General features: G+C 49.9%; 1 protein-coding gene across 2 annotated transcripts in view; it reads left to right on the top strand.

Moving 5' to 3' along the window:
• HIVEP3 (human immunodeficiency virus type I enhancer binding protein 3) overlaps positions 1-26733 on the top strand; it is a 515954-nt gene that overhangs the window by 313937 nt on the left and 175284 nt on the right. For both annotated transcript variants that reach the window (XM_018042607.1, XM_018042625.1), the window contains one exon: positions 23280-23358. The gene's annotated coding sequence lies outside the window, so the exon portion shown is untranslated. The remainder of the gene's footprint in view (positions 1-23279; positions 23359-26733) is intronic.

Here is a 26733-nt window from a genome sequence, read left to right as displayed (position 1 = left end):
GGCCCAGGTACCCTGCTGGTAATTCATTCTTTGGCATGAACTACTTAATCAGATTGCTGTCCAATGATGACTGGGAGAAACCTATCGGAGGGCTTCACCTCACACTCTGAAAACTGTGCTGAGATGTCCCACTAGTAAACTAAATTGTTATCTATCTCTTCCCAGTTTGCACTAAAGAACAAAATGACTACTTAGAATTATCTCAATTTTTCGGTTTTCTCCTGTTGGTTTTTCTTAAGCTCCTGGCACCTGCTTGACGGCTAGTGAGTGCTCCCGGGAAGTAAAATGAAATGTACAAGTCACAAACAAATATTAATGAGAACTATCAGAGTCAGCCAGTTCTGCTGAGTTTCACAGCATATTTTTAGGGTGTATGTGCACATGCGGGTTATGATTTAACAGTGTGGGTACGTTTTCTGCTGGTAAAATTGTTTCCAGTTCACGGGATGGAGCTCATGTTTGGTGTTGTGTAGAGTTCCCCCAAGAATTCCATGACTTCTGGTTTGGGCAACGGGATGAGGATGGACATAGTGGCAAAGAGAAGATAGGGCCCCAGGAGGCATGGGGTGCCCCAAACTCAGGACTTCACCCGACACACCCTCCACCCCATCCTAGGCTGTCAGGTCCTGGTGGCTCGAGATCTTTCAAGTCTGCCCCTCCCTCTCCTGCTTCTCACAGCCTTGTCTCACTGAGATTTCTGTAGCTGTTTCTGTCACCACCACTGTGGCCCTCCAGTCTTTTCTCCACAGCACACCAGAGGAATCTTGCAAAAACACCAATCTGGTTACATTGTCCCTTGTAAACAATCTTTTAATTTAATTTTTATTTTATCTTGTAATATAGTTGATTAATAATGTTGTGTTAGTTTTAAGTATACAGCAAAGTGGTTCTGTTGCAAAATAGAAACAGATTCACAAACTATGAAAACAAAGTTATGGTTCCCAAAGGGGAAAGGAAGGGGAGGGAGATAAATTAAAAAAATAATAATAAATGAATCAGAGATAAGTATTTGCAAATGAGGTAAAAGAAAAAAGGTATGTTGGAAAACTCCAAACTTCCTTGCTAAGAAACCACTCAGTTCTAGTTTAATTCTTGAGGATTGGTTAATGCTTGTAAACTACAGGGGCAGTTCTCTGATGTACCATTTCAACATAATTTTTAAGGATTCTCTGTTTCCAAATCAAATATTTATTTAAAATGAAAAAAAAAACTATGTAAAAGGAGAACTCTGCATTCACTTTTCAATAAATACACAATCTAATATTCAAACAACAACAACAACAAAAGAGTTTGGGATTAACATATACGTACTACGATGTGTGAAATAGATCATCGGCAAGGACCTACTGTATAGCACAGGGAACTCTGCTCAGCACTCTGTAATTGCCTATAGGGGAAACGAATCTGAAAAAGAATGGATAAACGCATAAAGTCTTTTAGTAGCTCCCTGTGGCCTCCAGGGATAAACACCAGATTCCTTTTTAGTGTGATTTGCAAGGGCCCTTGGGATCTTATCCCACTGTTTCCCTCTCCCTTTCCACCTCTGTGCTATACCTACCCCAAAATGTGATCCAACTCTGTGTCTCAGGGCTTTTGCAAATATGATTCCCTCTTCCTGGAAATTTCTGGACTTGACCACTCCCCTCATCTGGCAGGCAATGCCGCACACACACACACGCACACACACACACACACACACATACACGCATGCACACACGCACATACACAAGCACTTAGACTAATTCCTGTAGATCTCAGTTTAGATGCCCAGTGACTTGACTGCCTGCCAACACCTGACATTGCCCACCCAGTGTCCTCCTATGCCCCATGGACTCACTCATGCCAGGACTAGTCACATTACCATCATCTTTTTGCTGGTCTCTCTCCTCCACTGGACTGTGAGTACCTGGAGAATAGGATTGTCCTGCCATATCCCAGCTGCTTCATGTAGTGGGTACTCAGCAAATACCTCTTGAAAGGAAGGAAGAAAGAAAGAGGAATTCAACTTTATTTGGCTAATCTCACAGTCCAGACAGGGCCAGCGTGGTCACTTGTAAGAAATTCATGTCAGTTCAACTTATAGCTCACGAGCACAGCTACACCCCAGGTCTGCGCTGGGTGCTGGAGGAGGGAGAAGGGGGTGGGACAAGGGGTCTGCTCTGGAGGGATTTGAGACGAGCCTACAGCTACAGCAAAGCAGACTGTGTCCATGCTGCAAACTACACACACCAAGAGCCCTGGGAACTTGCATCTGGAGGGAGGCGACCCAACATCAGGGTGGGGAAGGTGGGGATCGAGGGAGCGGAGACTCCTCTTGCGTTCATGTGTCTCTGCTGGCTCCATTAGTCTTCAGAGGCGATGGGTTTCTCTTGAGAGTCGAGGTCAGGCATCACTCCCTGGATGGAATCATTCATTCATGCCACTATACTGCCCAATGCACAGCCCTGTTTGGGAATATAATCCCGCTTACCAAGCCACTGCCCCATGTAGGGCTGGGAGCATGACCTTGGAGTCGACTGCTTGGGTTCCAATCCCAGCTCTGCACCTGTAAGCAGAGTAACTGTGATGGTGGGCGAGTTCCTCAACCTCTCAATGCCTCAGTTTCCTCATCTGTACAATAGAGATGATAGTAATCCATTTTCCATAGTATCATTGCCAGTGTTAAATGAATTAATACAGTTAACAACTCAGAACTATGCCTGGCACAGGATACAGATTGTATAAATCTTTCCACCAGCATTATTAATCAGCCTGTGCACCTATGAATCTCTTGTTCTAGTTTACGAGCTTTGTTTTTCACTGTTGTAGAGCTCTGTGCGCATAAGCTCAGTCACTCAGTCTGACTCTGTGGGATCCCATGGACTGTAGTCCACCAGCTCCTCTGTCCATGGGCTTTTCCAGGCAAGAATACAGGAGTGGGTTGCCATTTCCTCTTCTAGGGGATCTTTACGGCCCAGGGATTGACCCCACGTCTCTTGTGTCCCTTACATTGGAGTTGGATTCTTTACCACTGTACCATCTGGGAAGTCCTCATAAGAGCATTTAGTACACTTAACACAATCTTATGCCTACAGCACATTATCATTTACTACAGGCATGATGTTGTCCAACAGATCCCTAGAGCTTATTCACCTTGTTGAACTGAAACTTTATACTTGTTGAATGGCAGTGCCCCACTTCTCCCCTCCCCCTCCCCCCGGCAACCACCATTCTGTTCTCTGCTTCCGAGTCTGACTATTTTAGTACCTCGTGGAAGTGGAATCCTAAATATTTGTCCATTTGTGACTGGCTGTTTTCACTCAGCATAATGTCCTCCATGGTCACCCATGTTGTTGCATACGGCAGGATTTCCTTTCTTTTTAGGGCTGAGTACTATTCCATCATGCGTTGCTGCTGCTGCTAAGTCACTTCAGTCATGTCCGACTCTGTGTGACCCCATAGATGGCAGCCCACCAGGCTCCTCCATCCCTGGGATTCTCCAGACAAGAACACTGGAGTGGGTTGCCATTTCCTTCCCCAATGCATGAAAGTGAAAAGTGAAAGTGAAGTCGCTCAGTCGTGTCCGACCCTCAGCAACCCCAGGGACTGCAGCCTTCCAGGTTCCTCCATCCATGGGATTTTCCAGGCAAGAGTACTGGAGTGGGGCGCCATGTGTAGACACCACCTATTTGTTATCCATTCACCTGTCCGTGGACCCCTAGTTGTTTCTACCTCTTGGCTATTGTGAGTAATGCTGCAATGAACATGAGAGTGAGATGCCACTTTGAGATCCTGATTTCACTGTTCTTGGGATAAATGCTCACATGGAATTGCTGGATCATATGGTAGTTATTTTTATTTTTTTCATAAACTGCCATAGTGTCTTCTGTAGTGACCAGGCCGTTTCACATTCCTACCACCAGCAGACAAGGGTTCCAATTTCCTTACTTATGAGCTTCTTGGCATCAGAGCCTGATTCTGGTTCTGTAGGCAGGTTCCTCAACACCTGGCATAGGAATTGCACATCATATGCTTTGGAAAGGTGGATTAGTAATAATAATTCAGTGCTTGAATTGGGTGAGCCAGGACTGAATGAACACAGTTTTTCTAGATGGATTCAAAGCTATTCTGTGTGTGTCCAAATGGAATCAACCTATGAACGAACCATCCTATTTGTGGGATGGTCCCAGTGAAGAAAACTACAGCATCTCCCTTCCTCTTGGCCTTCAAGAGTTCCTGTCTGGAACCTGAAAGCAGCCCCAGGAGACTGCACAGAGGTGGTGTTGCGAGCCCATGGGGTTTAGCAAGCTGCTCTGGGAAGAGAATTTCCTGGCTTCTCTGGAGACTTTTCAGCATCTGGGCCATAGAGGAGGGTCTGGGAGGATGAATGAGTGTGGACAGGGGCAGCACAGGAGGGTCCATGGTGGCTTGGAAAGGACACTTGACTGAAAGCAGGGCCAGAGTCTGCCGTCTCAGAGAGGCTGGGCCTCCAGCATGGCAGGTGTGGCTGGGCCCCAGTCGGCCTGCAAATCCCAGTCCTGTGTGACTCAGAGTAAATTGCTTCCTGTCTTAGCTTCTCCTCTAAGGGATGCTTGGGTATAGATATGAGGCTACTCTGTCTGTACCTGGTGGATGCCCCTAGCCTGGGCAGCTTAAGGCAAGAGACAGCCTGACATGATGGAAAGGACTTGGGGGCTGGGAGTCACATTGTCCTGGATTCGGATCCTGACTCTGCTACTGACCTGGCTGGAAGACCCAGGCGAGACATGGAGCTCCTCAAAGATTCCATTCCCCAATGTGGTACAAATGTGAGTTGTTGTCCCAACTGGGGCTGCATGAGGTTGAGATGAAGCTTAGGAAGGATGCTGTGTCCCTCTGAGTCCGAGCACTGCCTCATCCTTCTCTGATATTGTGGCTTTTGCTCCAGGAAGATGGATGTCCCAGCTAGTCCAGGGCTTTCAGATGAGCTAAGACTTCCAGCAGGGACTCTGCTGCAGGCCTCCTGAGCAGCGCGGGCCAGTGAGGTCCGTCCTTTGGTCAGGAACAAGTGCCCTGGGGCAGTCTCCCTCCCAGGACAAGGACACGCCCATTTGGGAGATGGAAACACTGAGGCACAGGAAGGAAAAATGACTCACTTAGACTGCCTCAACTCTGTCTAGGTAGGTGAGTTCCTCACATGAATGAAAGAACCACTGTTCACTCAAGGTAAACGTGAAAATTAGAGGCAAAATTCTTGCTCACCTTCCCCCTCACATTTTAGTTCCAACTTAGAAAAAGTCTAGGTCGTCAGTGGAGCCTCGCTGCTGTTCTCTGCCCTGGAAGTTCCAGCCTCTGTGCTTCTCTACTTTTGTCTCGTTTCATTTTGTTTTCTTCTTGTGTCACTGTTTTCCATATTGAGCAATGAAGTCTGTTTAGCCAAATCCTCCCCATTCTTTAAAGCTCAAATGAAACTCTTCTCCTTTTCCTCCTCCTCCTTGAGGAAGTCCTCTGGGTTTAGATAGGCCTGGTTGCCCAGGGACGGGGGAGCCTGGTGGGCTGCCGTCTATGGGGTCGCACAGAGTCGGACACGACGGAAGCGACTTAGCAGCAGCAGCAGCAGCAGCCCTTGTGCAGCTGCTTTCCACGGCTGCTGCAGCGCATTCTGAGCCCTCTGCTGCAGCTGTCTGGCCTTGGTCTCTCACCATGCCAAGGGTGTGTTTCTTATCAGTTCACTTAATTATGCGCTCTTGCCCTCCCAATCTTCGGGTAGGTCCTGGTACCATCAAGGCTAGTTTCAGCACAGTCAAGAGGGAGAGTTGGAACACGCACCTAGATCCCTGACTAGAATCCGCTGGAAGCTTGTTTGCTTCCCTTTGGTCTCAGCTCCCACTGCCCTAGGGTGGGTCAAGGTCTATGGTTATAATTGCAGCATATGCCTCTGTGTGTTGAGGGGTGAGGGGGGGAGTGGAGGGGAGAAAGAGATACAGAGAAACACAGAGACAGAGAGTGAGTGGGAAGGGAGGGGGGCGGCTGGAGCAGGGAGCAGGCTCCTGCCAGGCCACACAGGCCATGTTTCTGTTTCGAGGTGAGAGTGAAGCAATCCTTCTTCTCCATCAGCTAACACGCCCCACAGATCCTCTGTGGGATGCTAAGTCTGCGAGCTGGAGCAGGCCAGCCATTCTGATTCCAGCAGGGTCCAATCTCTGTCACCTATAAAGACAAATACCAGTGTCCTTAAAGGCTCACTAATAATTATAACAACAGCTGCAGGTATCTAGGGCATTTACCATGCTAAGCATTTTACATGTGTTATTTTAATTTTTCCAAGATCGATTTGAGGTAGATGTCTTGTTAGTCTGAATTTTCAGATGAGGAAGTCAGGGTTCAGAAAGATTCCATGCCACAGCAAGCAAAGGGTGCAGACCCACAGCAGTCTGTCTGCCCCTCAAGCCCACGCTCATCTCCATTGCCCAAAAGAATCCTATGGCTCAGGAGCCTGGACTCTTAGGTGTAAGGTCCTGGCTTTCCCGCTAGTCTCCATCTGTGGGACATTCACTGCACCAGGCCTCAGTTTCTCCCTCCTTAAAATGAACCAAATGCTGCTGAAGGGCCCCGCCAACTGTCACATGCTGAGAAACTGATTCTGAATTCTTGACGCTAAGATGCAGTCATTTTCATTCTGTGATTCCTGGATTCTGGCCATAGACTTTAAGATCCTGGAATCCTGTGATCCCCGTACCCTTCAATGTTCATTAGAATATAGGTTCCATGAGGACATTAACTTCTGTCCATCCGTACATCCCCTGCTACAAGTCAGGGCCCAGCACAGCCAGCACTTGACATCAGTCAGTATTTGTTGGCTGAATGACTGACCCACCCCCACTTCTGCCTCCCGCTATGGTCAGTAGTCCGTGCCCACACTCTGGCTGGAGCCTATGTCCTGAAATGTTTCCAGTTAGCCAGTGATGCACTAGCTCTGGGCCAGCAGGCAACAAATTTGCCCTCCAGCCCTGCTTGGCCACTAACCAGCAACATGACTCCAGGCAAGTCACCTAACCTCCTAAGCATCTCTTTCCCCCATGAAGACTAGATGAAGAGTCAGAGCGATGCCAAGCTCCTTCCTGCCTCAGGGCCTTTGCACGTACCACTCCCTCTGCCTGAAAGACTCTTCCCCATATTCATTTACTGTTGTCTATTTCCCCCCTTGGAATTTGGACTCCAAGAGGGGTTTCATTTACCTGATTCAGTGCCTAGAAGAGGGCCTAGAAGACACATAATAGGTGCTCAGTAATATTTGTTGAGGGAAGGAGAAAAGGCAGAGATCAAGATTTGTGGAGTTGCCCTGGCCCTGAGACCTCTGCCCAAGTTCTGGTCCCCAGATGCTGAGCCGCTTGGGACAGCTCTCTGCCCAGGGGCTAACTTAGCCTGAACTCCCATGAGGCCCAGGTGGAAAATATACCCATTTTTTATGGTGTGTTGCTTGAGGTCTGGTGTCTGTTGCTGTCACTCACACAGCCAGAGAAGAAGGAGGGTCCTATATTTGAGAGTCAGGAGAGTAAGGAGGAATAACATATCTGACCCTTCTGGGCTTCCTGAAACTGCTTTACTCACGTCTTCTCATCCTTCCCCGACTCTTCTCAGCTCCACACAAGTCTTCACTGCCCACAGGAGAATGCAGACTCTCAACCTGGAATTCATGGCTCTCTGTGACCTAGCCCTGCCACGATCGCCAATCTGTTTTTTCCCAGCTCTCCTAGGAGAGGTCTCAGCTGCAGTGAGGGTCCCAGAGCTACTTTCCCCAATGCACTAGACCAGTCCTCTCGCCAAACTCTACTTATTTGTGCCATATTGTCTGCCCAGAATGCTCTCCACTGCTCCTCCTCCAAGAAGCCCTCCCTGACCACACCCACCCAGAGACCTATCCCTTGTCTGGGCTTCTCCAGCTCTCCTGGACTTGCTTGCTTCTAGAGGATGCTTGAGAGTCAATATGTAGCTATTCCCTACATGGTGGGTGCCCTTCCCCTGTAGGAAGCCCCATAGGCAGGAAGGGAAAAGGACTTGTTCCCTCTGTCCCTCCTGGGCTTGATCAAATGAGGTCATGGGTGCGCCTTGTAAACTGTAAAGTCCTGTCCCACCTTGGCCTAGGCCCCTTTATCTCTTGCCTTAACTCTTCCACCAACATCTCTGTGGGCCTCCCTGCCTCCAGTCACCTGGCCCATTTAGCATCCCTGCTGAGCTAGACACAGGGCCCTTCTGAAACACCAATCTGATCATTTCCCTCCTCTAGTGACTCTCCTTGCCAGTAGCTTCCGGCCCCACGAGCTTGTCCCCTGCTCTCAGACCCTCCTCCTTGCCTTTGTTCAAGTCATCCCTCTGCCCAGAATGTCTTTCCTTCTCCCTCTCCTCCTTGTTCTATGAGACCATCCCCTTCCTCCAGAATTTCCTGACCCTCCAGGCACATCCAGCTGCCCTGAGGGCCTCTGTGACCATCTCTGTGTGATGGCACCTCCCCAGCTGTGCCTCATTCCTCATTCATTCGCACAGATGTTTCCATGGTCTTCAGAGTTGGCTTGAAGGGAGAAGTGCTAAAGCAAGAGTTTCTCCTGGTGGGAGGTGTGATCCGCTGAAGATATTCTGTGAGCCAGGCCTACTGCTGTATAAACTCCAGTTTACTTAGGCCTACCTGCTGTCCTGAAAAAAAAAAAAAAAAAAGTCACTGTCTTTTTACCTATGGCAGGACTGAGGTCCAGAGATGCTGAGGGCCTGGCTCGAGGTCATGCCGCAGATGTGGCACAGGGATCCTGGCTGACTGATTTCACAGTTCCCTCCAAAGTACATGATCGTGGCAGAGGTAAAAATAATAGATCTCTTTCCAAAACGTGACTGCTAATGAACTACCTGGGGATTTGGGCTGTCTAGTCCCTCCATGTCTCCCATGGGTGCGTCCGTCTCAGCCCTGACAAGCATCTGGCTGATGTACAAGGGGCCACAGTCCCCATCCACCTTCCTGTCCTTGGTCAGGCTTGCTCTGGGATCCTCCAGGTCACCTGGGCCCAGGCTCCAGACCAAGGTTAGACCTAGGGTTTCTCTGCAGGACTCCTCAGAGAGCCAGGGCCACCCTGTGCCCACGTGTGCCCAAGCCTGACATCCACGTTGCAGATCAATAAATCCGTCTCTTGCTCTTCTCTCCCGACCATCTGTTCTCCCTGGTGGTCCCCAGGGAGTCTGCCAGGCTGGCTGCTATCTCCCAGGTTGGAGGGAAGAAGCTATTTTGGGGCCATCTGTTTGAGAGGTGCCTCCGGCTGGGGTTCCACAGCTGAGGGAAGCTGCCCAGGCAGTGGGGGGCTGTCAGGAGGGGACAGCAATCTGGGAATGAGAACCACCTTTATCTTTAGGCTCAGGGCCAGGCCATGCCAGCTCTCCCTTGACGCGGGCAGACCTGTGAGATCCCAGCCTGGCTGCATCTTGGACATATCACGGAGGCAGCTGGTGCCAGAGGGAGTAGTGAGGACGGTCTAAATGCTGTCTCCCCTCTCCTCCCCACCCCCTCCCTCTTTTAAAACACATACACACACCCTTAAAATTGGGTTGCCAGTGACAACCTGGCATATCATCTTCTTTTTATATTATTCTTAGCCCCTCTGTTGCCATAGCAACCGAACAATGCTTTTAAATATAGCAGTTAATTTTTTCAGCTCCAGAAACAAAGTTCTGGTGCTGTCCAGAAGGCCGACGACTGGTTTCTCTCCTTGGGACAGAGTCCTCCAGACTCATCTCACCGGATGTCAGCCCCAGAGTAAAGCTGGGGCTGACTGTCCTCCAACTGGCAGGGACCCTCTCTGTGCTCCCTCACCTGGTGGCACTACCAGAGCCAAGGTGTAGCAGACAGAACCCAGGTTCTTTCTATAGCCCCTCAACCCCTGAGACCCTCACTTTTCCTCTTTATGCCTCAGTTTCTTGGGCTGGGTGATGGCGGGAATGGTATATGCTTCCCAGATTTCAGTGGGGCTTCGAAGGTGCTAAAAGAGGTGGAAATGGCACTGGGAGACACTCAGTAAATCATCTGTGCTTCTTTTCCTTTCTCCTTCCCTTCCCCCATCCCTTTTCTTCCTTTCTCTGTTTCTGTCCTTACCTCCCTCTCTCTTTTGCATTTTTCTCAACCCCTACTCTCCACTGCTTTGAATTATTGATGTTAAATTCCCAGCCAGTAACATCAGAGGGTTAAAATCCATAACCAGCCTGCCTCTGGCCTCCCCTCGATCGACCCTCCCTCCGTGGGCTGGTGAGCTCATCAGAGTCATTAATCATGCATCATGGCTGGAGAACCCAGGGCCCTGTGGTCCAGCTGCTGAGCAATCCCAGGCAGAAGGCAGCCCAGGCAGGACGTCTTATGGAAGGGCCGGGCTGGCTCTGAAGCCTTGGGCAGAGTAAGACACCATTAGTGGGAGGTTACCTGGGAAGCGGAGCTGACCTCCGGTGGAGGGGCTACATGAGAGAGTGCTCTCTGGCCCAGTAGCAGGAAATGTTATTTCCAGGTGCCCTTGACTCCTGACTCACTCCCACCATCATCTCAAACCTCTCCCCAGACCCTCCCCCAGGCTTTCTCACCACCCACTCACCTCTTTGTATTCCAGAGCTCAGCATGACAGGGCTTCGAAAAACAGGCATCAATGTTTCTGATGCTCAGAAGCAGTCAAAATATGGTAGGGACTGCCCATCAGGGAGTAAGTTTCCCATCATTGGAGAGGTCAACTAGAAGAGGTTGCCCAGGGGTCAGGACATTGTGGAAAGGATTGTAGTACTAGGTTACAAGTAGAATAAACTCTGGCCTCAACCTATGATCCTATAATGAAAACAATAATATTAAAATCACCATATAATTTTGCAGAACCTTTGCTCTGATTATTATCCTCATTCATAAAAAAAAAAAGTTAACTTGCCCAGTGTCATTAGGCTGATAAGAAGCTGACTCTGAATCTGCCTGTCTATCTTCCTCATGATTCTTCAAGTTCAGTTTTCCATGCTGGAAGCTGCATGGTGGGGGCTGTTTATGGAGCAGTGCTGAGTGTGGCTTTAAGCTGAGTCCCCAGCCAGTGGCTTGGAGACATGCAGGAGCCAGAGGCTGCTCCAGGTGCTGGAGATCTTTCTCTCCAGCTGGGACCAACAGCAGACACAGGAAGAGACCATGAGCACTTTCAGGGTTGTGGGAGCCTTGAGGAGGGAGAGATGCTCTGGGATACAGCCCAGGTACAGGTTGTGAGGGGGCAAATGTAGGAAGGGAAGGTGGCCGCCCTCTCTAGGCCCCTGTGGGCCACAGATTCCTGTGGACGTTTAGCACCTCACTTTATTTAATCCCCCTCTGCTCGGTGAGTGCAGTACAACAGATGCTGTGCTGAATTTGTCAAGGTCATACAACTCAGAAGTGCAGGCACCATGTGCGTCTGACACCAAGGCACCACGGACATCAGTGGGAGGTGACGGGGGAGGGACAAGCCTACGGTGTCTGGATGGCCCAGGGTCTGGCTGTCAGTCTTCATTGTCTCAGATGTGGCGACTGGTGAGCCAGGAGGTGGTGACTGAAGGGGCCTGGCCCCCACCCAGCAGAGCTGCGTGGCGCTTTCCCCAACCCTGGGGGAGGATAGAGGTGGGGAAAGAGGTTGTGGGCACAGAGGGCGTGCCATGCCCTGGAGGGGAGACCTGGGGCAGTTTCTGAGTCCATGGCTGGTCCTCTGTGACTCCTGAGGCAGGTTATTTCCGGGCCTTGGTTCCCCTCTTCACTCCGAAGGCAAAGTATTCACTACCCTGTGTATCTCTTGCGGTCAAGTTAATTTTTCATGGTTGGCATCAATCTGACTGTCTCTACCTGAAACATCAGCCAGCAGCAAGTGCCTACTGTTCCCTTATCCTGGTTGTTTTCTCTGTAGCACCCTGACATTCTATCATATTCCTCTTCATTTATCTGTGACTACCTTTCTCTGCTGTGAAACTGTACATCCCACGAGGGCTGGGACTGAACTTTATTCAGGGCCGTGTCTCCAGCACCTAAGCAGCGCCTGGTACAGACAAGCCCCAGGCACACAGTGAATGAATGAATGAACGCTTGACCACGTGATCGGGGTGGCGTCCCTCCTTCCTGCCTCGCCGGCTCTGTCCGTGCCTCCTCCTGGCAGTTGTCACAAGGCACTGGGTTTGCATGTGTGCCTTCTGTCTCCCCTACGCTGTCAGGTTCCTGGGTCTGAGCACAGAGCCAAGCCTAAAAGAGGTGCTTGATGAGTGTTCGTGGAAGCGGTGAATGGAAGCCTTCCCCCCGGCCCAGGCGTCAGTTTCCCTATTTGTAGACTGTGAGAATGCTCAGAGGCCTTTTAAGCGCCCTCCCTTGGTGACAGTCTGGGATTTGTCACCTGTTGGCTGGCATTTCTGCACCTGCCCCCGGGTGTGTGTGATGCCCCAGTGCTTGTCCTAACACCCCAGGGTTGGTCACTGGCCAAAGCCTGACTTCCCCCTGATGAGCAATTAAAACCCCAGAATAGCCCTTTGTTCAGGAACAGGTGCCTGGACCCTGTATTTATCTCCAGCGTGCATGCCCAGTGTTCTCAGGGCGCTGCCAGCCATGTGGCGGGCATCACTGGGACCACGCGGACTTCTCAGCCCCGAGAGAGCCAAGAGGAGCGTGCACCTCTGAGAGCCCGGCGCTTGTGGAAGGCATCTCACATCTCTCAGGAAGGCTTTGCAAGGTTGGTGTCATCAGCCTCATGTCACGGATGGGGCTCGGACGCTGAGAGGGCACCCTCCCTCTGGGTGTGCCTCAAGCTCACAGAACACAGAGGGACAGGACTGGGGTCCGAACACAGGGTCATCGAGCTTTTTCGCTGTCCTGCTCGGCTTTCCCTGGTTGGTGGGTGCCATCAACACCCTGAAGCTCTAGCCCAGTGACTGCAGGTGAGTGGGTAAAAGAGGGGACCAACTCATGGATATACTCGTGGGGTCTACATTTGCAAGTAACCAGACTTGATTTTTGGTCTCACCTCTCGCCCTACCTCCATGCCCTCTGTGTGTTCTTCCAGGTCCTGTGAAATCTCACGTCCTCTCTGAAGGACATGACAGCAATCTAAAATGCTAGGGAGAGAGAGGCCTGGGACTTGAGATCAACCACGCCCATGGGGCTGGGCAGGCACTCAAGGCCAGCCCAGGGGTTGGCAGAGGGAAAACCCATTCCAGGCCTGCAGCAGGGACCAGAGAAACCGCCAACGCGGGCTGTCAGGGGGGCATCAGGGCACTGCCACTTACCAGCCAGGTGACCTTTGGTAAGCTGGCCTTCAGCTCCCTTTTCTATAAAATGGGAGGAATGATAGCAACTGCCAGACGTGGCCCTCTTTGGGGATTTGTTAAAGTGATCTCTGCAAAATGCTCATATGGGCACCTGGCAGGGAGCACGTGCTTTACCGGCACTGCCGGCCACTGCCATCTCACAGCCCTTCTGAGCAGTCTCAGCATCAGGCTCGTGGGGCTGCACTGGGAGCTGAGCCAAGGCTGAGAAGTAAGGTGTGTCGGGTCTTGGGAGCAAGGCGGAGACAGTTTCAGAAATACAGCGCAGTGTTAGGGCAGGAAAGTCTGAGCCAGGGTTTCCTTAGATGATACTCATGATGGGGTGGAACAAGGGGTGGGACTAAGCTTTCAGATGTTGAAGGGGACCCAGCTGTTGGAGGAGGAGAGATGAGGGGGAGGAGTCAGCCTTCACTTCGGGCTGAGGGAGGGGCCATTCCATCTGGCTCTGAAGAGTTAATTTACCATTTCACACATGCTTGTCCTTTTGAAGCTGGACCATGGAACAGGCAAGCTGGCAATGTCATTGACCACCCAGGGTCACACAGCAGGTTAAGAGCATGCCCCTCTTCTCTGCGCTTCTGTTTCCCCTTTGGCACTCCAGATGACCTTTTTAAGATCTTTGCAGCCAGGAAAATGGCCCCTAAAGACTTTCTGTGGTTTGTTCAGTGCTGGCTCAGGATGGTGGGAGCTCTGAAGACGCCGATGAGGATACAACGGGAGGAAGCGCCTGATCCCTGGCTAATGCATAAAGAACAGGATGGCGGGAGGAGTGTGGTCCAGCTGCTGGGCCTTTAGACTAGAACAGGATTGGGTCTCTGAGGCATGAGGTTGCTTACACACTGTCAGAAGCAGAGTGGCATAGCTGGAGGTCTCACCGGGGATCTCCCAGCTCCTGATGGAAGTTGCTTCCTGAACTCAGCCTCTGTTAGTCCCTGCCTTCCCTGCTTCTCTTAGGCGCCATCCGTCCAAGGTGCCAGTCCAATGCCTGAGCCAAAGCCAGTAGGAGTGCCCAGGGGGCTGGCCTGGAATTGGCATGGTTGCCCTGAGCTCTGCTGGCATTCCTGTGGGTGGAGGTGGTGAAAGGGGAATATTTATGGAGTTTCAGCCTCCACTAAACCCTGCCCTGCTGGTGACTCTACATAACTGGGTGTGCTTCTTTCTGCCTCTGCTTCCCTGTCTTAACCTTCAATTCCCTGCAAGGGTCAAAGCCCCATTTGAACTTCATACCATGAGATTCTGGCTAGTTCTTACTATTCCACCCAAACCATATGTTGGGCTGTACCTTATTCATTATGCCCTCAAGCTTCTGGCTGGGTTCTTGCCCCAAACTAAGAAGACGGTCAGGAAACGGCACGGCCATTCTTCTAACTTCAGAGACTGTCACTGCCAGAGGCTACCCATACCTACCCATGAGTAGCCCTCCTTGGACCTACCCACCCGCTGGATACTCCCTTCCCCAGGCTTCCTCCTGCCACTGGCCCTTGATGCTACCACCCCAGCCCTCTGGTAGGTACATGCTCCCAGATCTGAAGTTCTAGCTGGGTACAAGTGTGCTGTGGGCTGCAGATAACAGAAATCCAACTGCAGGTGGCTACCAGGGAAGCCCCAGCTTAATAAAAGGGGTTTATTAACTCCAGAAGCCTAGAGATACGGGCAGTTCCAGATCTGAATAACCCAGCAGCCCAATGATGACAAGGACCCATCCCTTCCCTGCTTTTCCTGCTCTGCCCACCTTCCCACCGACTCAGCATTCTCTCACCCAGGTCATAAGATGGTCCCATGGCCATTTGCAGGCACGATGGTGGATGGCGCAGAAAAGAATCATCTTTTCCAAAATCTCTTTCTTATCCCAGAGATCCTTCTTTTAGCTATAACATGGTAATAAAAGGCCCCAATAGCCAGAATTGAGTCATATGCCTATGCCCGAACCACTCACGAGAAAGTGAAATGAAACTACCGTTACAGAATTGGACTGATGGCTTACCCTGTGGGCATGGGGAAGGGCTGGCCCCAACAAAGGAAGGCTTCTGGATTCCACTTGAACTTTTCCTGTTTGCATTTGGTGCCAGAGCCCCTGGTCACAGCCCTTTGTAGCCAGGGAAGCCATTTGACTTCTCCCTCTCTGCATCTGTTAGGGCTGTTAGGTGTAAGTGACAGAAGCTGACTAGATACCGCAACTGAAAAAGGATTAAGTTGGAAGGATAATGAGACTCTCACAGAATTTGTAGGAAGGCTGGAGAACCAGGCTCAGAAAAGGATCCAGGGCCCCTTGGAGGCGCAGAAAACGGGAACGAATCACTGGCAGTCCTGTCCTGGCTGCAGAGGTGGAAGATTCAGAGGCATGGGAGGAGCAAACAAAATACCTAGCTCAGCCTCACGTCATCCCTTGGGCTGCAGGGGGCCTTGCCTAACTGTCCATCCAGAGCAGGAGAGCTCATTCCTCCAAAATGAAAGCACAGTGCTATTGCAGAAGTAGGGAGTGGGGGAGTTGCGTGGCCAAAACCCAGCAAATGTCCACAGTAGCCCGTGATGCCTGACCCAAAGCCAAAGCAGAGATGGCACGCTTCATGTCCATCATGTGGAGGAAAAGCTGCAAGAGCTTGACTGCATCGGGATGGCCACTCAGAGCAGGAGACGCATGAGCACCCCGTCATGACCCCACGAAGGCAGCCCCCTCTGACGTCACCCTGACAAGCAGAGGATTCTGTCAAGTCATTCTAGAGGCAACCTGAGACATTCACCTGAGGGATGGCTGCTCCTGGCTCCTCTCATCTGCTCTCCACATTCTTCTACTCATCAATTACAGGGAACTGGTGACAGCCCCAGAACATCCCTGAGGCTTTCCTCAAGACTGCATGAATCAGAGGTCCATGCCCAGGTTAACCAAACTCCAGGAAGGATGGGTTACAGGCTTGACTAGGTCCCTTGGGCCAAATAGCAAACCATGACAGAGCATCTACTATGGGGCAGGTAAGGCGGTAAGCACTTGGCAGACACTATTTCATTTAATCCTTCCAACTGTTCTCTCATATGGCTGCCATTTTCCTTTTCTACAGGAGAGGGAACTGAGGCTTGGGAAGAGTTAGTGATTTCCCCATGGGCAAGTCAGTGGCAGAGGAGGATTCAAATCTGATCCAGAGCCCCCTCTTAACCACTTCACTGTACTGTCCCACATCCTGTTGCTAGCTATGTTTTGTTCTTCAGGTTTCAAACAGAAATGAGATTGTAGCCTTGGTTCATGTATTTGTCCTGTAGGCTTATCCACCTGCCAAAGACCCTCCTCCTCTGGGGCATCAGCCTGCCACCCGTCAGAGCCTCAGATGGCTCCAGAACTGCCATTGCAGAATGCTGAGTCCTTTCCTACCCAACCCAACACCCTTCATGGAAGCACAGTTTTGACTTGTACTTTTTAACACCCACAGTGAAGCCTTGTCTTTGCGCTCGCAGTTGTGTCTTCCGCAGGACATGGCGCTGCCTTCTGTGAGCACAGAGCATCCTTTCTGGTGCTCTCACCAGTGCCCTCAACCTGGCAAAGGACCAAGGGCTCTACAGGTCTCCAGGGGGTGGTCGAATGGAGCCGTTTGCCAGCTGGGCTCCAAGAATGCCGAGGGGTGACGCAGAGCCCCATTTGGGGCAGTCTTGGAGAAAGCTGTGAGGGCGACCTGAAACATGCCCTGCTCAACTTCTGCCGGCGCCTCATCTTTATCTAGTTTACACACTGGTCTTCAATGTAAGTTTTGTTTTCCGAGAAAAAAATTCTCTGCAGGAAGTGTATGGGTTTATTGGATCCATTGATGCTTTTCCCCACAAGTTTTTCCCTGAGCCCCCTATAATGAAAAAGACATCTTTTGTGGTGTTAGTTCTAGAAGGTCTTGTAGGTCTTCACAGAACCATTTAACTTCAGCTTCCTTGACATTAGTGGGCATAGACTTGGATTACTGTGATATTGAATGGTTTGCCTTGGAAACAAACAGAGATCACTCTGTCGTTTTTGAGATTGCACCCAAGTACTGCATTTTGGACTCTTTTGTTGACTGTGATGGCTACTCCATTTCTTCTAAGGGATTCCTGCCCACAGTAGTAGATATGATGGTCATCTGAGTTAGATTCACCTGTTCCAGTCCATTTTAGTTCACTGATTCCTAAAATGTTGATGTTCACTCTTGCCATCTCCCGTTTGACTACTTTTCATTTGCCTTGAATTGTGGACCTAACATTCCAGGTTCCTATGTAATATTGCTCTTTATAGCATCAGATTTTACTTCCATTACCAGTCACATCCACAAATGGGTGTTGTTTTTGCTTTGGCTCCATCTCTTCATTCTTTCTGGAGTTATTTCTCCACTGATCTCCCTTGGCATACTGGGCACCTACCCACCTGGGGAGTTCATCTTTTAGTGTCCTATGTTTTTGCCATTTCATACTGTTCATGGGGTTCTCAAGGCAAGAATACTGAAGTGGTTTGCCATTCCCTTCTCCGGTGGACCCCATTCTGTCGTAACTCTCCACCGTGACCCGGCCACCTTGGGTGGCCCCACACGGCATGGCTCACAGTTCCGTTGAGTTAGACCAGGCTGTGGCCCATGCTGCCTGCTTCTGTTGGGTCCATACTATTTTTGTCCTTTATTGTGCCCATCTTCACATGAAATCATTCCCTTGGTATTGCTAATCTTCTTGAAGAGATCTCTAGTCTTTCCCTTTCTATTGTTTTCCTCTATTTCTTTGCATTGTCACTTAGGAAGGCTTTCTTATCTCTCCTAGCTCTTCTTTGAAACTCTGCATTCAGATGGATATATCTTTCCTTTTCTCCTTTTCCTTTCATTTCTCTTCTTTTCTCAGCTATTTTTAAGGCCTCCTCAGAAAGCCATTTTGCCTTTTTGCATTTCTTTTTCTTGGGGATAATTTTGATCAGTGCCTCCTGTACAATGTCATGAACCTCTGTCCACAGTTCTTCAGGCACTCTATCAGATCTAATCCCTTGAATCTGTTTGTCGCTTCAAGTAGATCAGGGGTCAGCAAACGTGTTTTATAAAGGGCCAGATAGTAAACAATTTAGTCTTTTGGGCTTATACTGTTTCTGTCCCAGTGCATCTTGAATATTTTTTATTTCTCCAAATGGTTCTATTTTATTATTTATTTCTAAAAAAATCTAAAAAAGAAATAAAGAATAACAAATATATAAGCAAAAACTTATTAGAACCTGTCAATACAATTTTATTCAAAGATAAAAAATATATTGACTTCTGTTAAGTCACTGTGGTTTTAGAAAATTAAAAATGCAGTTTCAGTATAATACCATAAAACCATCTATGAATGTTTTTTTAAAAGAGAGGGAGTTTGGATCTAGTACGCAGTACCGGGTGGGCCTTCAAAACAGAATTGATGATGAGTGAATGGATGGAACTGTGAAGTCATGCAGCTCCAGCTTCATCACTTGTTAGTTATATGACCTTGAACAGAGCACCTCCCTTCCCACAGTGCTTCAACGTCCTCTGCAAAATAGGTTTACTGAATAAGGATACTTGCCTAGTGCTCACAGGTGAGAAAACGGAGGCATGGGTGACTGAGTAGTTTGTTCAGGGTCTTGTAGCTGGTCCACGGAGACCTCCGGGTGCCCACCTGCAGGCTTGCTGTGAGGATTACATGAAATCAAGATTGTAAAGTTTCTGGCTCAGCAAATGTCCATTCCTTCCCATAAGCAGGCCAACTGGTGAGTCTGGGGGTCTTGAACAGAGACACTGAGCACAGCAGGGTCTGCACCCCCCATAGGGACTGGGACTGCCCTGGAGGCCCCTGAATGGTGACTGTGAGATGCTTGCACTGGTGCTTGGGAGGGACACCCCAGGTGGATTCTTTGGAGACCACCTTTCCCAGGGGACCATTTCCCAAGGAGCCATGTCACCTCCATGGATTCCAATCTGCGCTGGGACCAAATAGAGAATTTGCCTTTTCTCAGCAGCCTTTTGGCCGAGGCTGCAGCTTAAGAATTTCTAGCATGTCACAGCTGTAGCAGAGGAATGCAAAGGCCACATGAGGGACAGCATGGTAGAAACAGCACTTGGCACAGGATGAACTGGCCCTTGGGACGAGTGCCATCATGGTCAGCTGCTGTTGACCTTGTTAGGCTCATCATCAGTATTTCTTTGAACCAGGGCTGGGTATAGGAGGCTTTACCTCCTCCATAGGACATCTGATCAACCCAACTTTCCATCAAGGTAGGCATCCTCATGTTACAGATAAGGAAACTGAGGCAATATTAGGAAGTAAGTACGCAACTAGTAGTAACAGAGTGAGAGTGAGGACTTGAATTTAAGTGACTCTGGAGCCCGTATTCTTAACTATCATTAGTCATATTTACTGCTCTTCATAAGAGATCCCCTGGTGGTGCAGTGGTAAAGAATCCACCCGCCAATGCATGAGTCTCCAGTTCAACCCCTGGGTTGGAAAGATCCCCTGGAGGAGGAAATGGCAACCCACTGCAGTATTCTTGCCTGGAAAATCCCATGGACAGAGGAGCCTGGTGGCCTACAGTCCATGGAGTCGGAAAGAGTCGGACACGACCGAGCAGCTGAGCACACAGCGCATGCACAGCCTGAGGTGCATTGCACATAAAGCCTCCTGAACCAATCTCCTTCCTCCTGGTTTTGTCTGGCCTAGGAACTCGGGGACCCTAGGTTCTCTGAGGCCGGAACTCCAGCTCCCTTTGTGACTGACTTATCCATCCTGGAGGCACAGCTACCGACCTCTTTCCAGGGAGTCTTTCATGCATTAAACCATCCAACAAATGTTTTTTAGGGATCTTCTCTGTGCCAGGCCTTGTTCAAGGTGCAGAGCATGCATCATAAGTAATAATGATTACAGGACTTCCCTGGTGATACGGTAAAGAGTCCACCTGCCAATGCAGGGGACATGGGTTCGATCCTTGGTCTGGGAAGATTATGCATGCTGTGAGGCAACTAAGCCCACATGCAGCAACTACTGAAGCCCACACAGCTAAAGCCTGTGTCTTGCCATAAGAGAAGCCACTGCAATGAGGAGCCTGTGCACTGCCCCCACTCACCACAGCTGGAGAAAGCTTGTGCACAGCAACAGACTCAGTGCCGTCATACATCAACATCGAAATAATTTAAAATATTAAGATAGAAACTTATAACATAAAAAGTATTAAAAATAATGATTACACCTAACCCTTTCTATGTACCAGGTACTGTTCTAGATACTGCACACAAATTAGTTCATTTAACCATCACAGTCCTGCAGAGAGCTGGAATGAGTTTTCCTTATAGATGAAGAAATCAAGGCACAGAGAGCTTAAGTGCTCTGTCCCATGTCCCACAGCTAATGAATGTCAGAGTCAGGATTTGAACCCAGGCCATCTGGGGTCAGCACCCATACATTTCATTGCCCCTATACTGTTGTGGCTCTCATAGTCCCTGACTCACGGAACTGCTCGTCTTTCTTTTCCAACAGGCATGTTAAAATAGCGCCAAAATAACTTAATTCAGGTTTGTTTGCTGAGAAGCAAAGTGGGCAGTGAGAATGAGCGATTCCGGGTTTGTAGAGTGCTTGATGTCATGGGGCCAGTGGAAAGGAGTCAATGTAGTGAATGGGACCCTGGTCTACTTTCCACCATGTCCCTGACTGTCATGTGCCCTTTGGCAAGTCTCATCGCCTCTCTGAGTCTCCAGTTCTTTATTTACAAAATGGATTGTTCCTACCTGTTCTAACTGCCTCCAAGCATTTCTGTGAAGACCAACTGGTGTGCCAGATGGAAGCAAGGTTTTAAATAGGGGGGGAAAGGCACTGGGCAAGGATTTGTTATTGAACCAAATGAGAGTTTGGTCAGCTTGATGAATGAATGAATGGCTGAAGGTCCTAGCAGGTCTGCCGATTGGCTCCCCGGGTAACAAATGGCTCCCTTCAGGAGATCTGTTGGAAGTTTTCAGAGTCTCATCAGGGCTCTATCCTTCTCTCTCCTTGACCATATTCCATGTCCTGGCCCTTGAGTTATTTTACATCTCATTTTGTGTAGGCCTCCAAGACTGTTTTAGCAAACATTCATTAATGTCTGTTGGGAGAAAAGCCTTGTGCTAGACTCTGTGGGGAGACTGAGATGAATTTGGCATGGTCTCTGCTCGCAGGGGCTCAGAGGCTAGGAGGAGAAGTGTAATAATAACAGTAATAATGACCAGCAATTATTAAGCATTTACCAAATCCCAGATAGTGTGTTGAGTTTTTATATGCATTTACATTGCAGCAATTCCATGAGTTACTAAAATGTGTCCCATTTTTACATGCAGAAACAGATTTAGACAGGTTAAGTACCTTACCCAGCTTCACACAGCTCTGAAATTATAGAGCAGCACATGACTTTGAGAAAGGAAATGTGCATACACACCTCTCTATTATAAGGTGGAGACTACAGTGTATCCTACTGGAGGGGCAAGGACAGGCCTCTTGGGGCTCAGCAGGAGATGGAAAGGATGATGTGGTGGTGGCAGCGGTGGAGGTCTGACGATGAGGATATTCACAGCGATGGTGGTGGTGGCGATCATAAAGGCAATGATGATGATGAGGCTGACGGTCGATGATGATACAAGTCCTCTGGGGCCCATTTGTTGAGCTTCTGCTTTATGCCAGGCCCTGACCTGGGTGCTTTCTACCTCACTTCATCCTATTATGACTTTCCAGGGTCAGGGTGATCATCTCCACTTTACTCATAAGGACTTTGGGCTAGAGGCAGGCCACGTGGCCTGCTTAGGGCTCGTGTCCAGTCTGTGCTGGGTTAAAGCTTAAGCACCCCACCATGCAGAGCCACTGCTCTTTCCCCTCCTGGACTCCTAAGTGTGGCCCCGGAGCCAGGCATCCCAGAGATGCCCCTTAAATACCCATTGAACAAATATTGCATGAATGGCTCTCCAAGGGGTCAAAGCCTTAAACATGGAAGACAGAAATAACATGTGTCGAGTGTATATAACCATTATCTAACTAGATGTAGTGGTGCTGTGATCACTAAAATACAAGTTAATTGTAAGGCGTTATGTTCTTGTAGGGCTTTCCAGGTGGCGCCAGTGGTAAAAACCCACCTGCCAACGCAGGAGACGTAAGAGACACAGGTTCGATCCCTGGGTTGGGAAGATACCCTGGAGGATGACATGTCAACCCACTCCGATATTCTTGCCTGGAGAATCCCATGGCCAGAGAAGCCTGGCCAGCCACAGTCCATAGGGTCTCAAAGAGTCGGACATGACTGGAAGGACTTAGAACATTCCTGTAGCTTTTGTATTTTTTTTCAAAGAAAAGATACTAAGTGCACAGTGAAGGGGTGGGGAATTTTGAGGAATACTTGCGCATGAAAAGGAGTCCTCATGCTAAAATTGATGGGAAGCATCCTGTGGTCCTGCATGGAGTGTAAGGGCTCTGCCCAATGTCTAGCACAGGATCACTCAGAGAGGGGAGCCCACCAGGCTGGGGATTGGGAGCTGTGGCATTTGCGCTGGGTATACAAGTGACTTACCAGACCTGAGCTGTCCCTTTCCGTGACTGCTTCCATAAGACCTCACAGCAACACTAAGAGCTTCCCCAAGTGGCTAGGGAGTGCTGGCATGAATGAATGGATAATGGGAGAAAGAATGAGTGAATTACAACGGTTGGTGCTCTGGGAGCCCGTGAGGGGAGGTTTTTCTCAAGGAGTGCTCGAAAGCGAGAGTTCCTCCACTGGGAAGCAGAAATAGAACACAGATGCACCAGCGGGGGCTTGTTGACTCCAGACTTCCAGCTCTGGGAGCGGGGTCAGGAGGCTACGATGGCACCCCCGGGGAGTCTGATCTTGACCCTGGGATGACCCTGTTGGAGAAGGGGTGGTGGCTGGAGCTCAGCTGTGAAGCTCTTCTCAGCAAGGCTGTGCTCACCATGTGGGGATGCATTTTTCAAACTCAAGTGCAAGTTGACAGATGGCGGTGGTATAATATTCTCACATTCTCTGCTTCCCACAGGCCTCCCTCCAGCACAGCCCTGCACGCTCTTAAAAAACTGACATATCTCGACCATGAGACCACGGCTGGCCCTTAGCAGGTAAGCTCCCCATCACTCCCTCCCACCATGGGACGTGGAGCCATTTCAGCACAACCCTAAGACCATGGGCGTGTGTGTGGCCAGGAGGGAGGTGGTGCTGCCTCCAGCCTTGGCAGGAGAATGGAGCCCCGCACTCTACCAAGACTTCAGGAAAACGCTGCCAAATGTCCAGAGTCCTGCAGCTGGCATTTCTACCCATGGCAGCATATGGCGCTAGGAACGTGTCCTGGGAGAGGAGCCAGGGAACTGGTTCTGACACCATGTCAGCCTTCACTACTCAGGAAAATCTCAGACAGGAACCTGCCTTTCTTTGTTTCTGTTTTTCTGTGTGAATGTGAGGGAATAGGATTCAGTGAATGGGGCAGGCCAGAAGTCAGCTCTTCCAGGCTCTGATCAAGGGCTTGGGCTGGGAGGAGGGACCAAGGGCACAGCAGTTGTCTGCCACTGCCCTAGGGCTCACCTCCTATTTGATTGTTCTGTGGACCTCCCGTCCACGGGGAGCCTGGGTTGGGCTTCGCGTGTGCCCTGTGTATGCATGTGTGCTTTGGGGGCCAGGACCTTCCAGCGAACTGTGCTTGAAGTCAGATTCAAACATGGACAGTCACCAGCCTTGCATGGGCCCTGTCACGGCTGCACAGCACATCATGGTCACGGTAGACTGCAGTGCCCAGACGGGAAGGGCGAAGGCGGCCCACACATGCGGAGAGCGTGGGCAGGCCCGCAGCAGAGTGTGGGTGTGAAGATCAAGCTGGGTGAAAGGCAACAAAGGGTGGGAGAGCAGGTTAACCTAAGAGCAGGGCCTTTCTTTGTGTGGGAGTGAGCGCAAGGCCAAAGCTTATCGGCTGATCTGCGAGGAAGCCCAGGAGAGCTGCCCAGGAGATAAGACCAGAGGGCACTGAGGCTCAGAGAAGAATAAAGCACATCATTGCTCTGAAAAAGCTTCCCGTCTGAAGGAGGAGACAATGTGTAAATAGCCACTGTAGAGGAAACCTGTGAAGGCAGGAGGGGTCCGTTCTGTCTGGGTTTGGTTGTGGGGGTGGTTCAGGGAGGACTATTGGAAGGTGAAACTTGAACTGGGCTTTGAAGGATGAATAGGAGTTCACCAGGCAAAACAGGAAGAAGGGCCTTCCAGGGTAAGGAGACAACACATGCAAAGGTGGAATAACTGGGATTAGTAGGCGCAGAGAAAGAGTGGGGAGAAGTGAGCCTGGGAGAAGCAGGTGGGCCTTTGAATGCCAGGTTAAGGAGCTCAGGTTGGGCCCTATATGATTGAGGAAGGAAGCAGATGGTCAGTCTGGGGTGCCAGGGGAAGACTCTGGGCCCCTGGGAGAGGCTGAGAGCAGCAAGGAGATGCTTGTGTCAGAACCTTGAACATCAGCCATGGGAGGCCCAGTGCAGGAACCTCTCATTGAGCTGTCTGTGCCCCACTGGGGCCTTTCAGATCTCCTAGTGAAGAGCAGCCTCTCTAGTGCAGGGCTACTGAACTTCATCAGAACCTCTCTTCCCACCCGACCTGGTTCCCCTCCTCCCCCGCCGCTGAAGAACGCTGGGCCGCCTCCCCCCAGACAGCAGTCCTGTAAGAATGCAGTGTCGGGCTTCCTTGGTGGCCCAATGGTTAAGATTCCCTAATTCCAATCCAAGGGGTGCTGGCTCGATCCCTGGTTGGGGAACTAAGATCCCACATGCCATGCAATGCGGCCAAAAATATTAAAAGCAAAAATTTTAAAAATGCAAAAAAAGAACTGTTTGTTTAAAAAGAGAATTCAGGGACTTCCCTGGCGGTCTAGTGGTTGAGAATCTGCCTTGCAATGCAGGGGACGTGGATTTGATCCCCGGTCCAGACAGTAAGATCCCGCAGGCCGTGGGCCAACCAAGCCCACATGCCACACCTAGAGAGTCCATGTGCCAAAGCAAAAAACCCCACGCAGCCAAATAAATGAATAAATATTTAAAAGAAAGGAAGAGAGAAAGAACGCAGTACTGTTACTAAAGCCCTTCTTGCTCAGCCCTCCCCCCTCCACTACATACCCAGGTGGCTCCCGCCCTGGAGTCGTCTTCTGTGTGGCGGGTAACACTCTGCAATTGTGTAGTTTTGCAGTTTCCTCTCTTGGCAGGACTCGAAACGCCTTCACATCTGTTGTCTCCTGGGAGAGACGGAAGAGTAGGCTCTGGGGGCCAGAGCACTGGGCTCCAGCCCTGTCTTGTCACTCCCCTGGGGAGCGGTGTAACCGCCTATGCCTGGGGGTCTTCATCTCCCACACACCCACCTCCAGCCAACTTCTTGGTTGGAGTGGAGGGCATGTGTTACCCACCAACTTGACAGTAGTCCTGGAGACACTGTTGCTGTATTTGTGCCAGGGCCTGGGATAGAGATGAGTAAATATGGTCCCTGCACCACATACAGGAATATGAGGATGCATCGTCCTCAAAGGCCCGTATCACAGCGCTACTGATGCTCTAAGGGGCTGTGGAGGAGATGTAGCTAGAAGGCAGGAGCCGGGGCCATCATAAGGAGGGAACCTGAGAAATATGCTAGTAATAAGAAGAAAAATTATAATAACAAATGATCATTGGGCACTTGCTATGTGCCAGGCACTGCTCTAAGAATATTTTTAAGAGGTAATCCTTTATTTTTTATATCAATTAATTTATTTTAATTGGAAGATAATTACTTTACAATATTGTGGTGGTTTTTGCCATACATTGACATGAATCAGCCATGGGTGCACATGTCCCCTCACCCTGAGCCCCTCTCCCACCTCCCTCCCCATCCCATCCCACTGGGTTGTCCCAGAGCACCAGCTTTGAGTGCCCTGTTTCATGCATCGAACTTGCGCTGGTCATTTATTTCACATATGGTAATACACACATTTCAGTGGTATTCTCTCAAATCTCCCCGCCCCCCGCCTTCTCCCACAGAGTCAAAAGGCTGTTCTTTACATCTGTGTCTCCTTTGCTGCCTTGCATATAGAACTGTCGTTACCGTTTTTCTAAATTCCATATACATGCGTTAATATACAGTATTGGTGTTTCTTTTTCTGACTTACTTCACTCTGTATAATAGGCTCCAAGAATTTTATATAGATTCACACTCTACCTATACAACAGTGCTATGAGGCAGGTAGTTATCATCCTCTTTTACAGACGAGGAGAGCTGATGCAGAGAGGCCGAGTGACTGTCTTGGGCACACACGGCTGGGAAGTGGCCAAGCCAGGCTAAACCTGGGCAGTCTGACCTCAGAGCCCTCGCTTGAATGACCTGGTGCAGCCTGAACACTGAGCCTTCTCTAAGAACTCAGGGCGCCGGCAGGGCTGGGACTGTGTCTTGCTCTAATGCATAGTGTCAGTGCTGGTCACTCCGTTGTGTCCGACTCT

Source organism: Capra hircus, chromosome 3 (genome assembly GCF_001704415.2).
Source record: "Capra hircus breed San Clemente chromosome 3, ASM170441v1, whole genome shotgun sequence".
Classification (NCBI taxonomy): Eukaryota; Metazoa; Chordata; class Mammalia; order Artiodactyla; family Bovidae; genus Capra; species Capra hircus.
This window is presented reverse-complemented; position numbering and strand designations above follow the sequence as displayed.